General features: G+C 50.6%; 1 protein-coding gene across 5 annotated transcripts in view; it reads left to right on the top strand.

Annotated features, from left to right (window-relative positions):
• The first annotated feature begins 1,230 nt into the window (after nucleotides 1-1,230).
• Nucleotides 1,231-12,369, top strand: part of RNF216 (ring finger protein 216) — a 76,066-nt gene continuing 64,927 nt past the window's right edge. The window contains exons 1-2 of one of the 5 annotated variants that reach the window (XM_053992192.1): nucleotides 1,239-1,343; nucleotides 1,968-2,009. The gene's annotated coding sequence lies outside the window, so the exon portion shown is untranslated. Of the gene's footprint in view, nucleotides 1,344-1,967; nucleotides 2,080-12,369 lie in introns of all 5 variants that reach the window. The other 4 variants (XM_053992190.1, XM_053992189.1, XM_053992193.1 and 1 more) reach the window with 4 other exon arrangements.

Below are 12,369 nucleotides of genomic sequence, written 5' to 3'. Positions count from 1 at the left end.
AACCTCTTGAAAACGCAATTAAAATTTTCCCGTTTCTCTTAGGAAATCATGCAGAGCTCAACGAATCGGCTTTCTCCTTTTCTGGCACCTTGGCACGTCACTTAAACCCCTCAAGTTCCATTTTCTACTCTTCCTGCAGGACGTCCCCAGCTGCAAACGTCCTGTCCTGGCTGGGGTTCCCTGCCGCTCCCTTGGCCTCCACCAGCACCCAGAGCTGCGGGGGACGGGGGGGTCCCGTTCAGGACCCCCCCAATTGCTGAGCCCCCAAAAAGTGCAGGGGTCCCGTTCAGGACCCCCCCAGTTGCTGAGCCCCCCAAAAAGTGCAGGGGTCCCGTTCAGGACCCCCCCAGTTGCTGAGCCCCCCAAAAAGTGCAGGGGTCCCGGACCCCCCCAATTGCTGAGCCCCATAAAAAGTGCAGGGGTCCCGGACCCCCCCAGTTGCTGAGCCCCCCAAAAAGTGCAGGGATCCCGGACCCCCCCAGTTGCTGAGCCCCCCAAAAAGTGCAGGGGTCCCGGACCCCCCCCCCAATTGCTGAGCCCCCCAAAACGCGCAGGGATCCCGGACCCCCCCCAATTGCTGAGCCCCCCAAAAAGCGCAGGGGTCCCGTTCAGGACCCCCCCAATTGCTGAGCCCCCCAAAAAGTGCAGGGGTCCCGGACCCCCCCAAAAAGTGCAGGGGTCCCGGACCCCCCCCAATTGCTGAGCCCCCCAAAACGTGCAGGGCTCCCGGACCCCCCCAATTGCTGAGCCCCCCAAAAAGCGCAGGGGTCCCGTTCAGGACCCCCCCAATTGCAGGGGTCACGGACCCCCCCAGTTGCTGAGCCCCCCAAAACGTGCAGGGGTCCCGGACCCCCCCCTAATTGCTGAGCCCCCCAAAAAGTGCAGGGGTCCCGGACCCCCCCAATTGCTGAGCCCCCCAAAAAGTGTAGGGGTCCCGGACCCCCCCAATTGCTGAGCCCCCCAAAAAGTGCAGGGGTCCCGGACCCCCCCCCAATTGCTGAGCCCCCCAAAAAGTTCTGTCCCCCGGGCCCCGCCCCGCACACACGTGCAGCGCTGGCCACGCCCCCTCCCACGGGAACACCGCCCGCCCGGCAGGGGGCGTGGCGCGGCGCTGGCCGCCCGCCCCCTCTCTCTATGGTAGGTTGGCCGGGCCGGGCCCGCCCGCGCCGCCCGTCCCCACGCGCCGCTCTGTCTCTCCCTCGCTGTCTCTCTATGGTGCGGGGCGGCGCGGTCACGTGGCGCGGGCCGGGCGGAAGCGGCGGGAGCGGCGGTTAAATGAAGCGGGGCCGGAGGGGCGGCGGGGCCGGTGAGTGCCGGGGTGACCCCTCCGTCCCGCGGAGCCGGTGAGTGCCGGGACAGCCCTGCCGTCCAGCGGACGGAGGGGCCGCCCCGGGGCGTCCCTGGGCCTCGCCAGCCCCCTCGCTGCGGGGTCGGGCGCTGCTCCCGGCTGGGGCCTGTCCTCAGGGACGGGTCGTTCTTCCCCCTCTCCCCGCGTCCCCTCAGGGCCCGGCGTCCGTTCCGTCCGTTCCTCTTCCGCCGCGTCCCTTCAGGGCCGGTCCTTCCCCTCTCTTCCCGTCAGGGACGGGTTCCCCGCGTCGTCGTCCCCGTGTCAGTCCTCCCGTACCCCTCCACTTTCACTTAGGGCCGGGTCCTTCCTCCTCGCTTTCCCTCAGAATCGGGGACACCCCTCCCCCTCCAGCTCCCCTCAGGACTGGGTCCTTTCCCTCCGCCCTCCATCCCCTCAGGGCCGGTCCCGTCTCCCCCTTCCCGGGGCCAGGGGGTCCCTTCACCACCCCCGTGTCCCCCCGCAGCCCCGAGGGACGCCCGGGGACCGGCGCTGCTCTCCGGGGGCTCCTTACGGCTGTCCCGGCCAGCCCGGGCCCGGTGTTTGCAGTCGGGGATAACCCGGCGCCGCAGCTGGTGGGGAGAGGAGGGTAAAAGATTGTTCTCTTCTGACCCCTGTTCAGTGTGGGAGCACTCGGTGCCGCTGGGACATCTCGACATTTCAGGTATCTGCTGTGGGAGCTGCTGCAGGAAAGAAACCCCAAACACAGCTGTCCTCGGAGCTGAGGGATCTGTGTAAGAGATACTCCTCTTCCTCCTCTTCTTTCCTTTCTCTATTGATCCAAGTGCCAGCCAGCCGTGGTAGAGCACAGCCTGGAAGTGTTAATGTACTCTGCGTTTATGTAATGAGTTTTTCTGCCCCTGGAGCTGACCTTGTTCCCCCAGAAGGCTGGAGGCAGGTCGGGATCCCACCGAAGTCTTCTGAGGCTGAAGAGCTGTGGGGAGCTCCAGCGTGTGTGTGAAGAGAGGGGTGTGAGCTCGCCTGGGGCAGTGCTTTGGGGTGGGCAAAATGTGGATTGGCTTAAAGAGTCATCCCAGGGATCCTGGGATTTGCAGCCGTGCTGGCTGGAAGCCTGGGTGGATCATGGCTGCTTGCACCTACCAGCCCAGCCCAGGGAGTTTTTCCTTTCCTCTCACCTGTGCTTCATGACCTGGAGTGTTGTCTTTGAGTGTCCTGCAATACCTTACTTTAGAATCTGACTGACAGATGCTTAGAACAGTTTTCCTACAAATAAGTTTAGTTGTTGCTGTTTCTGGTCAGTTTGGCCACTGTCCTGAGACCTCTGATGCTTTGAAAGAGAAGAGCTGATGTTGCTGCTGTGCACTTTTATTTCCATAATCCAGGCGTGGTGCTAAGGGACTAAAGCTTGATGTCCATGTGCTTTTCAGAGCTTTTCTTGTGTTTCTTTCCCTGTGGAACAGCATTGCTTCAGGCAGCAATGGGTCCCTTGGTGGCTGAGAGGCACAGCCAGTCCTAAAGACCTATGGGCAGATCTCTGCTTCTCCATTCTGTCTCTGTGGAGCTTGATTCCTCTTTCTTAACAATCTCTGCTCTCCCACCTGATGCACTTTGGAGCTCTTGCAGGTTTTCAGTGGTAGCAGTGGAGGGAAAGGCAGGTGTCCCCCGTCAGGCATTTAGACTGGCCTTTGCTCAGCTAACGTGGCCTCTCCTGCTTTCAGAGAGGATGGCATGAGGGTTTTTCCTCCAGCAACCTGCTTGGAAGGTGAGGCAGGAAATCTGAGACCCATCATTCTGCAGATCCAAATCTTGAGCCGGTTCTGGTACACCCGTGAACAGGTACAAGGCCTGTGGTAGAAGCTCAAACCATGTGGTAGACTCCATTTTGTTTAGGACTAGTAGGATTCCAAGGACAGCTTTTAATTCCAGAACTCTGGGATTTACAGCTTTAATGTGTGCTTTTAATTTCTAGGATGAATGCTGTGCAAAAATTCCGCTGCCTTACATCAGGCCTTGTGCAGTTGTAAACACGTTAATAGATTTCATGTGCTGGGTGTCTTCGTGGTGTGATGGGATGTTCATAAACAATCATCTTGACAGGAGTTTGTGCCTGGAACACCAAGACTTGGGAAGGGACTCAGACAGATTTCCTGAAGACCTGTAGACGTTCAGCCTGCTTGGAGGTGCTGCATTGTGGTAACGGGCTTTCTTCCATCTCTTTTTCTTGCTTCCTGGGATGTTTTCCTTCTGGTTGGCCTGGCTGCAGGCAGTCAGGGCAGGAACAGCAGTTCCTAGAAGAACACTTGGGGCAGGTGTTACTGGTGATAAGGTACAGTCTGGATTCCAGCAGGGTGCTGGCAGCCTGTTCCTGGGCTGGCGTTTCAGGAGCTGCCTCGGAAGTCCAAATTCCGGGGTAGACCACTGCTTTGTCTGCCTGAGAATGCGGTGGGAGTTCCTGCTGCTGGCGAGGCTTGTGCTTGGAAATTGGACACAAATCACTGAAAAGTCCTGTGGCTAGAATAGGTGGGGCAAACACACAATTCCGGCTGCTCTGGCGCAGCTGGAGAGAGACAGGAAGCATATCCCAGGGGCCAGGAGCTGATTAGCAACCTGGAGTAGCACAAACACAAGTGCAAGAGATGTGGAGCCCTTCGGGTGTTGTTTAGTGCCTGCTGGAAGAAGCTCCCATTCATTAATTTGGAATGGGTGTCTTATTTTTATTTATATCTTTCTAAAGCCATTGTGAGTGGTTTACTGTGTCTGAGCTCCAGCAGTGCTGGGTGTTGGGGCTTGCCACTGGCTGCATTCTTTATGGGACAGTCAGAGCTGCACCACTCATTCCTCTCATTGGAAGTTTGGAGATGTTTTTTTGTTTTTTTGCAGATGGTTTTGATCTGGAGATATTTTAAGACTGCCTTTAAATGACTGAATTTGGACATCATTGTATCTACTTAATGATGAGGTATTAATAGTCTCCAAAGCCTGTGTGTGCACTGAAGTGATGGTGGGGGTTCAAGCTGCTTCATGTAACTGGGATTACTCTCAGTAGGACCAATCCCAGTGGGACAGGTGCCCTTTTAAATACAGCAGAAGGTGTGAAACACACAGCTGCCTGGGGACAGCAGGGAGATAAGGTCATTTGTGTACAGGCTGGGAGTTCCTGTGTTTGAAATGGAGCTGAATAATGGGCTAGTCAACATTACTCCAGAGTAGTTTTGTTTTTAAGCAGGTTACTGGAAGTGGGAGATGTGGGAAACTGGGGAGAGGTAGGCAGGAAAAGAGGGGGGGGGGGGGAAGCCACTTAGCAATGTCCTGATGGCTTGAATAAGTTACCATTGCCAAAGCACTAAGATGAGAGATAATAAGGAGTGTCTCACTGAGCTGGGATAATCTCATTCTCACCAGCCTTCATGTCACTTTTATAGAATTTCAAGTTTATTTTGGACTATCTCAGGAGTGATGTTTTTCCTCCGGGTCAGTGCTTAAGGGCTTGCAATGATTTTAAATTCATAACAATCCTTGAGAAGGCTTAATTCCTGAGGATGGGAAATTATATGCCTTCTGAATGACACCTCTCTCCTAATTACCAACCCTGCTGTGGTTCCCTGCCTGTGTTCATGAGGGGAACTGTCAGTGCCTGATTAAGTGGAAGAAGCATTGGGCTTTAGGGAAGGATTTCACCATGGGGCAGCTGCTACCCCGAGCCACGCTGTCACCTCGCAGTGCTCCTGACCCAGGTCAGCAGGAATTTAAATGAAACGTGTGGCTTCCTCTCTGGCTTTAGGGTGCCTCACTCCTGTGCTGATGCTGGTTGTGCCCAGCTGCTCTCAGGGTGAGTTTTGGAGGCTGTGGTTGCCCCTTGAAATGAGAAGCAAAGCTGGTGAGCTGAAATAAAACTGGGAGCATCTGTGGGTGGCAGGGTGACCTGAAATGTTTTCAGTTGGCCTCAGAGGCCAAGCGTGGTGTTGCTCCCTCAGCCTGCAAGGAGGCCAAGCTACTGTTTGCATTATTCAGAGAAACATTTGGATGGGATCTTTAGAGGCATCACGTGATGCTGCTCTGCAGTACAAGGTGGTTGGGATCTGCTGTAGCTGGAATCTCTTTTTGGGTGAATATAAGAATGAAAAATAGCCTCAAGTAATATGTTTTATCCAAAGCACTCCTTGCACAAGGCTTCTGTACTGCTTTATCCAGACTGACGTGCTCTTACCAAGCTGTGGGCACTGCTCCTGTTATTCCTTGGAGGAAAGCAGGCAGGGGTTGGCTTTTTGCAGCCCTTGCAAAACCAGAGCGAGGAACAGATTTACACTTCTACTTCCAAATCCCATCCCAAAGACTTGATGCATTTTCGTGTGATGGGTGGGGAAGGAAAACCTCTCCCTGATGCTTCTTGCAGGTCATTTTTGCTTGAAGGCCAGTCTTAGAAGGAGCCCTGGCCCATGTACCCCTGGCAAGTACAGGCTCTGTTGGGCAAATACATTTCAGGGGGTTGGCAGAGGGAAGACACAGCAGTGCTGACAAGCTGCCTGCAACACAGCCATGATGCTGCTGAGGACTTTCCTCCTCTCCCTGCTTTGCTGTCATGTGCTGAAATGCAATTTGAGGGAGATGACAGCAGCAGCATAATGGGGAGGCAATAAAAGCAGCTCTTTTTTCCTTTCAGGAAACCAGCAGGGTAGGGCATTTAATGCCTCCTGTGCTGCTGGGATTTCCAGCTACGGATGAGCAAGACCTGGGAGCAGTAACTTGGCTAATGTAAATAGCTCCTTGTAGGTTGTTAAAGCAGAATCCTTTTGTAGTGGAGCTTCATTGTGTATCAACTGGGAGGTGCTTTTGGATCTGCCAGGACTAGCACAGACCAGCTTCCAACGGCTGGAACACACCTCTGCCTTGGACACAGTGTCTGGAGAGTGCTCCTCAGCTCCATGTGTTTGTGTTTATATAGCAGTTTGTGGCTGGTTTTACTGACTCTCCAGCCCAGGTAGTTAAATAATCTGTCTGGTACTGCAACACCCAGGAAGAGAATTTCTGTTCTGTTCACCTGGTGTTGGACACGAGTGTGTTGACCAAGGGTGGGCACAGGATTCACTGCCTGAAACAGTCTGTCCTTGGCAACTGCTCTGAGTGCAGCCTGTGTAACCCCCTGGCTGTGGCCTGTGGTGGTTTTTGTAGTCCTGTGTCTGTGAAATGTTGGTTTGCCTTGGGATTAGTGGGTGGTACAGTCTCGTTAATCTACAGGACTATGGACCTGGAGAGTTAATGTGCAGCTCTTCTTTTCTTTCTTTTTAGCTCATAATTCATTCATTTGTCAACTTTAGTAGTCTTAGAAGGAATTCATGCTGGATGTGGAGCATCTCTAAATCCAGCCACCATCTAATTTCACTGTTTTCTGTTCTGATGTCGTGGTACTTGCCTCAAATGCAGCCTCTTTGCTTTTCTGCTCTTTTAACATACCCAAACTCCACAGTGGCCACTGCCACGTGACATGGATGAAGTCAGGCTGGACAACTGTCACGAGCCTGGAAGGCTGCCCTGGGTTTTCACTGCTGAGAGCTTGCTGGGCTGGAATTGGCTGCAAGGCTACACGTGGCTGTAAACAAAACTAAACCCAGTTTTACAAAGGCTGTTGCTGGCTGTCTGGAAAATCTTTTGACAAGGGTCATCTGTGGTGCTGGAGCAGTAAGGAGGTAGTTGCAGTTCTTCCGTGACAATGCTCCTCCTGCAGCAGTTGTTGGGTGTGAAAGGCAACTTATTTTTACTCTTTCCAGCAGAAACTGGTGCAGAGCATGGATTTGTTGCTCAGGTGTTGGCACCTGTCTTACAAGGTTTCTGTTGGTATTTTACTCTGAGTAGGTAAGGCCATTTAAGACTTACCACCGTGAGCTTGGCCTGTTGGCCCAGTTTGGCTCTAAACTGGCTTTTGTGTATATTTAAACCCTTAATTGATTGTGTAAAAGCATCTTTCAAAGTGCCTGACCTTGCAGTAGGAGCATTTGTAATTTGAGTGTTAGGGATAGGCTGTGGCAGTATCAGCTTAAGCTGCAGTTAAGATCTTCCCCCTTCTTGCAGTTTATTTTACCACCTTAAATCCGTTCTCCCAGTTCCACCACGCTGGATATGTGGAGGGTATCTGATCTGAATCCTACAAAAACGTTTTCCAGGGCATTTCCTTTCAAAGCTGTAAGAAATGCTGGAGGAGCTCAGTGTGAGGGGAGCAAAAAAGGTATGAGAGCATGACTATCCTTAACAGGTATTGAAGTGAAACCCTTCTGAACATGAAGCCTCAGCTTCTGGCTGCTGACCTCTGGAATTGTGGCAAGTGCAGATGCTTAATGTGGCCCTAAGAAAGGGCATGGCTGTTGTAACCAGAAAATGTGACCTGTGAAGTCATTCTTTTTGGAAGTCCCTCACTCTGGGGTGTTTGACACCTGGAAGGGTTGGTGGCAGGCTTTTAAGTCAATAGTTCTGAAAGTGCTGTGCAGATTGACAGAGACCTTCCTTTTGCCAGGATGGGCTGCTGCAGTAAGTCAGGTTTTTCCCTGTGTGCCACCTTAAGGTCAGGTCTCTCAGCTTTTGTGTCAGCAGCTTTGTGAACAAGGTGAGGTATGCTGTGCTTGAAAGCAAAGTTTTTTGTGATAAGTTCAGGTCACATTTAAAATAAAATATAAAAATACCCCTTTTCCTTCCACATTTTTTCCTGGTGGTGCATTATGCTTGTAATTTTTTTCTGGAGCACAGCTTCCCAAGTGCAGCTTAGGTGGCTTCCTGAGTGGGTCTGATGGGCAGCTGCTCAATATCCAGGATGCCATCAGAACCTGTCAGTTCCTTGTGGTTTTATAGTCCTCTGGCACTGGAACTAAACCTGACTCTGTGCTTTCCAGCCCTCTTGGTTTTGGTCTACTTAGCCCTCACTGCTGCTTTTCACAGCAGTTTGCTGGTTGTGTGCAGCCTGGTTCTCCCTGCTTTCAGTGCCCCTGCAGACAGGGCTGTGAGCTGAGCAGGTTGCTCATCAGTGTGAATGTCAGTGCCACTGCCTGTCCCAGCAATCTTAAATCCTTTATTTCTGTTTCCTCTCCAGTGAAAACAGTGCTAAGATGGGAACCTGAATGCTCCTGAAGACATTCATCCAACTTGTTAAATAACTACTTAAAAGGTTGCACTTGGACTTCTTTGTTCTGTTAAGCTCTTTAAAGTGGCATTCAGGATGCCTTAAAAAAGAAAAGAAAAAAGATAGGAAAACTACTGAGGATTTGGGGAGGAAATGCTGTGTCCTTTCTCCTGGAGGGATCTGTGAAGTACAAGTAACAGAGGAGCACTCTGCTATATATCCTGGGGCTCACAGGGCATTTCTCCTGCTCTTTTCCATGTGGCTGCTGGGTTTCTGGAGAAGAGAAGGCAGCTGCAATTAATGCTATGTGGAGCTGTGGCAGGTATGTGCAGCACCTGGGGGTTTGTGGAGTCCAGCTCTTTAAACTGGTGACTGAATCTTGGTGCTGATCAAAGCAACCCCTGGCTGTGAGTTCAGGGAAAGGAAACTGGAAGTAAAACTCACTCTGGAAGCAGCAGAACTGCAAATCACGTGGTGCTCTTCCATTCATCCCCACCCTCATAGCACAAAATCAGAGCAAAACAGTTCTTCTAAATGATGGTTTGGGAGATAGGCTGTGAGCAGGGCTGGGTTTGTGTGTAGGTCTGTAGCCAAGTGCTGAGCTGCTGGTGTCTGAATTGTTGCATCAACATGAAATGCCAAGCTGGCACCTGTGTGTGTGATGTGGGAGGGAGGTTTTGGATTTAGGAGATTACACTGGATGATCTTGCACATGCCAGAAGTCTGAGGCAGACAGAGTACTGCCCTTTACAGGAACCAACTCCAGGGATGCCTCTTTCTCCATCAAAACCTTGATTTTTCTCTTCACGCTTAAAATGAGTTCAAGGCAAAGGCATTAACTCTCCAACTAGAAATTTGTAGATTTAATTTTTTTTTCAGGACTCAGCAAGGGGAGGGAGAATGACAGATCCTAAGATTTCTACCTCTTGTGCAGAGAGTGGTTTTTTGCATGCATCAAAACAAGGAGTCTCATGCTGCTCAGGGAGATGGGATGATATGGAGCTGTGTTTTTTGGCAGAGGGACCAATGGAGGTCATAGGAAGGCACTGAAGTGTCCAGAAGTTGACCTTGATGCCAATCACCAAGGAGTAGCTCAAAGGAATGGGAAACTTTCATTTGTGTTGTCCAGTTTTGGAAAATGAATGCAGCTATTTCAAAACAATCTTACATTTTAGACAGTAGCTCACAGAGCAGATATTTTGCTAGGGAAATGCAAATATTTTGCAGGTTTGGGAAGGAAAACTGATGCCAATGTATGATGCCAGCTGTTAGTGAATTAGGTAAATCTGGGTACATTTCCTTCCTCTTGTACTTTGTGTTTCAGATAAAAATGGTGATTGGGTACTTCAAACAATTATGATTAATAATTATGATACTGTGACCTTGATGAAATGAACTGCAAGTGAGGTTGATGAGAAGTCTTGTGATGTACAGACAGCCAAGATGTTTCCAGTAGATCCTGAGCAGGCTTAGAAAATGGGGAAAAATCTAGTTGAGGATTTGAAGCCAAGTAATCCCTAAATATCTGCTCTCTGGATTGCTCCTGGGTATGCAGTTTTCATTAGCCTGGAGCAGTGACAGTGAGATGTAACCTGTCCTGTGTTAATCTGTAGCCTCTCTTTTTGGAGCATCTCCTGATGTGCTCTTGGTCACACTCCTGACTCTGCAGTTACCAGTGGTGAGCCTGGGGGGAGAGGGCATCACTCCCTTCAGTGCTTTTCTCCTTGGCTAAGAGAGGGTGAGGAACAGGGAACTTTTGGGAAGTAACTGGAAGCTGTGATGGCTGCCAGATTCATTCCTTATTTCCATCTTCATTCATGACCTGCCCTGGAGCTGCTGGAGCCAGTTGCAGGCTGGTGTGGTTTTGGAAATAGTGGCTGCTCTGCTGGGTTACTTTCTGAACTGTGTGTGTTGGGTGTCTTTCCTGTCAGGGGGAGGTGAGCATTCAGGTTGGACTTACTTGCCACAAAATACTTCTTGTATTATATTGTCTTATATTTTGGTGTTGTTAAACCAGTTGTGTGGCTTTCTGCCCTGGAAATGTTACCTGGCTCTTTTTATTGTTTGTTTCAGTTTCTGTTCCTTGATTTTTCTCACATCTCAGGAATCCTGTCTTCCCCTTCTCCAAGAGTGTATATATTTAAAATCCTGTGGTAAACCAAGCCAGCTGCTAATGTGGGAAACACTTGGGGAATACTTTATAACTCACCAGCCAGTTCTGTTATTAAATAATCTTCAGGTTTGTTGTTTCTCTTCAGCACATGCTAGGGGTCCAAAAATTGGTGGCAGAGCTGCGTGGGTGCTCTTGTCATAAGTCTGCCCCTGGTCTGTGCTCCTGAGGGGAGCTTTTGGCCAATACCTGTAGCAGATTGTGCTGCTGGAAACCAGGTGGTCTTTCCTACGAGCCACTGCCCACACGCTCCTGCCTTCAGAGGCCAGGGTAAAGCTTTTGGGCTGGAATCAATGCTTTTTCCACTTTTCCCAGGCTTGGAACTGAGCAAACCTGCTGGCAGAAGCCCTGCTCCAGCCCCACGTGTTGACCTCTGGCTCTATCCCTTTGCAGGGTGTGAGGCAGTGGCAGTAGCTGCCCTGTGCATAGCAAATAGGATTTGTTTGTGCCCAGCAGTTCTTGTTTGGCTTATGATCAGGGAATTTCTAATTTTCAGTTGGGATGATGCTGCTTAACACGATCAACCACTGTTAAACTCCCCCTGCTTTTGCTCAGTGCCTGTTACAAGGAGCAGCCCCCAGCAAATGGTGAACCCTTTGAAATGTCTCAGTGAAATGCTTGACAGTAAGTCAGGCTGGTTTATTTCCCTTCTGTTGTGCTTTTTTTATTTTTTTAATACTGAATTTTTAGCTTTTCATTTTGGTGGTTGTCACAAGCCCTGCATTATTTAAGTAGCTTGTTTTAGCAGCTTGAAATAAGCCAGAAATTCACCTTGCTCGCAGGCTACCAGCAGACACGTTTGCTGCCCGCAGGCACAAAGTAGGAGTTGATGCTCTTCTGTCAGTGTAGGTGAGCAACAGTGGTGTTCTGTGTGGGGGAGAGGCTAAGACACAGTGATTTGATGTTGCTGACATCTCTTTCAAGTTGCTCTTTTTTTTCACTCCCCCCTGTTCGTTTGGGATCTCAATTCCTACCTCCCCTGCTTTCTGTCTAGTCCTGTTGCCTTGAGCTGGAGCCAGACAAGAGCACTTTGAGTCTAGTCCCATCTTGGGGATGTGGGAGTTCAAGATTTCAAATGCTGTAAGTGGGGGGGAAAAATACATTACACCATGTTGAGAAGGGGAGCTCTCCCCTTGACTGTCAGTTTAAATTCCAGCACCATCTGAAGATGCTCATCACAGCACAAATGTGGGGTGGAGGGAGCAGATTTGAGTTCTGCTCCAGTTACTGCAGTCCAGAAACGCCTTCATATATCAGGAGATTAAATATATGCACAGCACCGATGGTGGCTATTTTTAGGTTAAGCTAAAAATATGTCATGTGGTGTTTAAAAGGATTTTGAATGGGTTTTGGAAATCCTTGTGTAAGCATTCTGTGTGCTCCTGAGACCTGCTTCACCTCGTAGCAGCTGATCCCTTACCTCATAGTAGTGGTTGGAAGCAGTGGTTTTGTGGATGATATTTTTGCATGTTTGAGGAGCTTGTCCAGGAAGTCCCTGTGACCTCAGCTGTCAGCCTGAGGTCTTGTCAGTTCAGAGAACTGTTAAACCCAAGTCCCTGGTGGGCTCTGGTTTTTCCAGTAGCTGTTCTGTTAACATGTTCTTCTCTGAATTCACTGTAGGAAGAACCATAATGGGGAGGATTTTATTGTCTGCACAGTGAAAGAACTTGGGTGTGCTGTGTCAGAGGGTGCTGGGCACTGCCCAGGCTCCCCAGGGAATGGTCCCAGCCCCAAGGCTGCCAGAGCTCCAGGAGCATCTGGACACTGCTCTCAGGCACAGGGTGGGAT

Source organism: Vidua macroura, chromosome 16, assembly GCF_024509145.1.
Source record: "Vidua macroura isolate BioBank_ID:100142 chromosome 16, ASM2450914v1, whole genome shotgun sequence".
Lineage (NCBI taxonomy): Eukaryota > Metazoa > Chordata > Aves > Passeriformes > Viduidae > Vidua > Vidua macroura.
Note: the sequence above shows the minus strand (reverse complement) of the source record. Positions and strands in the feature narration are given on the sequence as shown.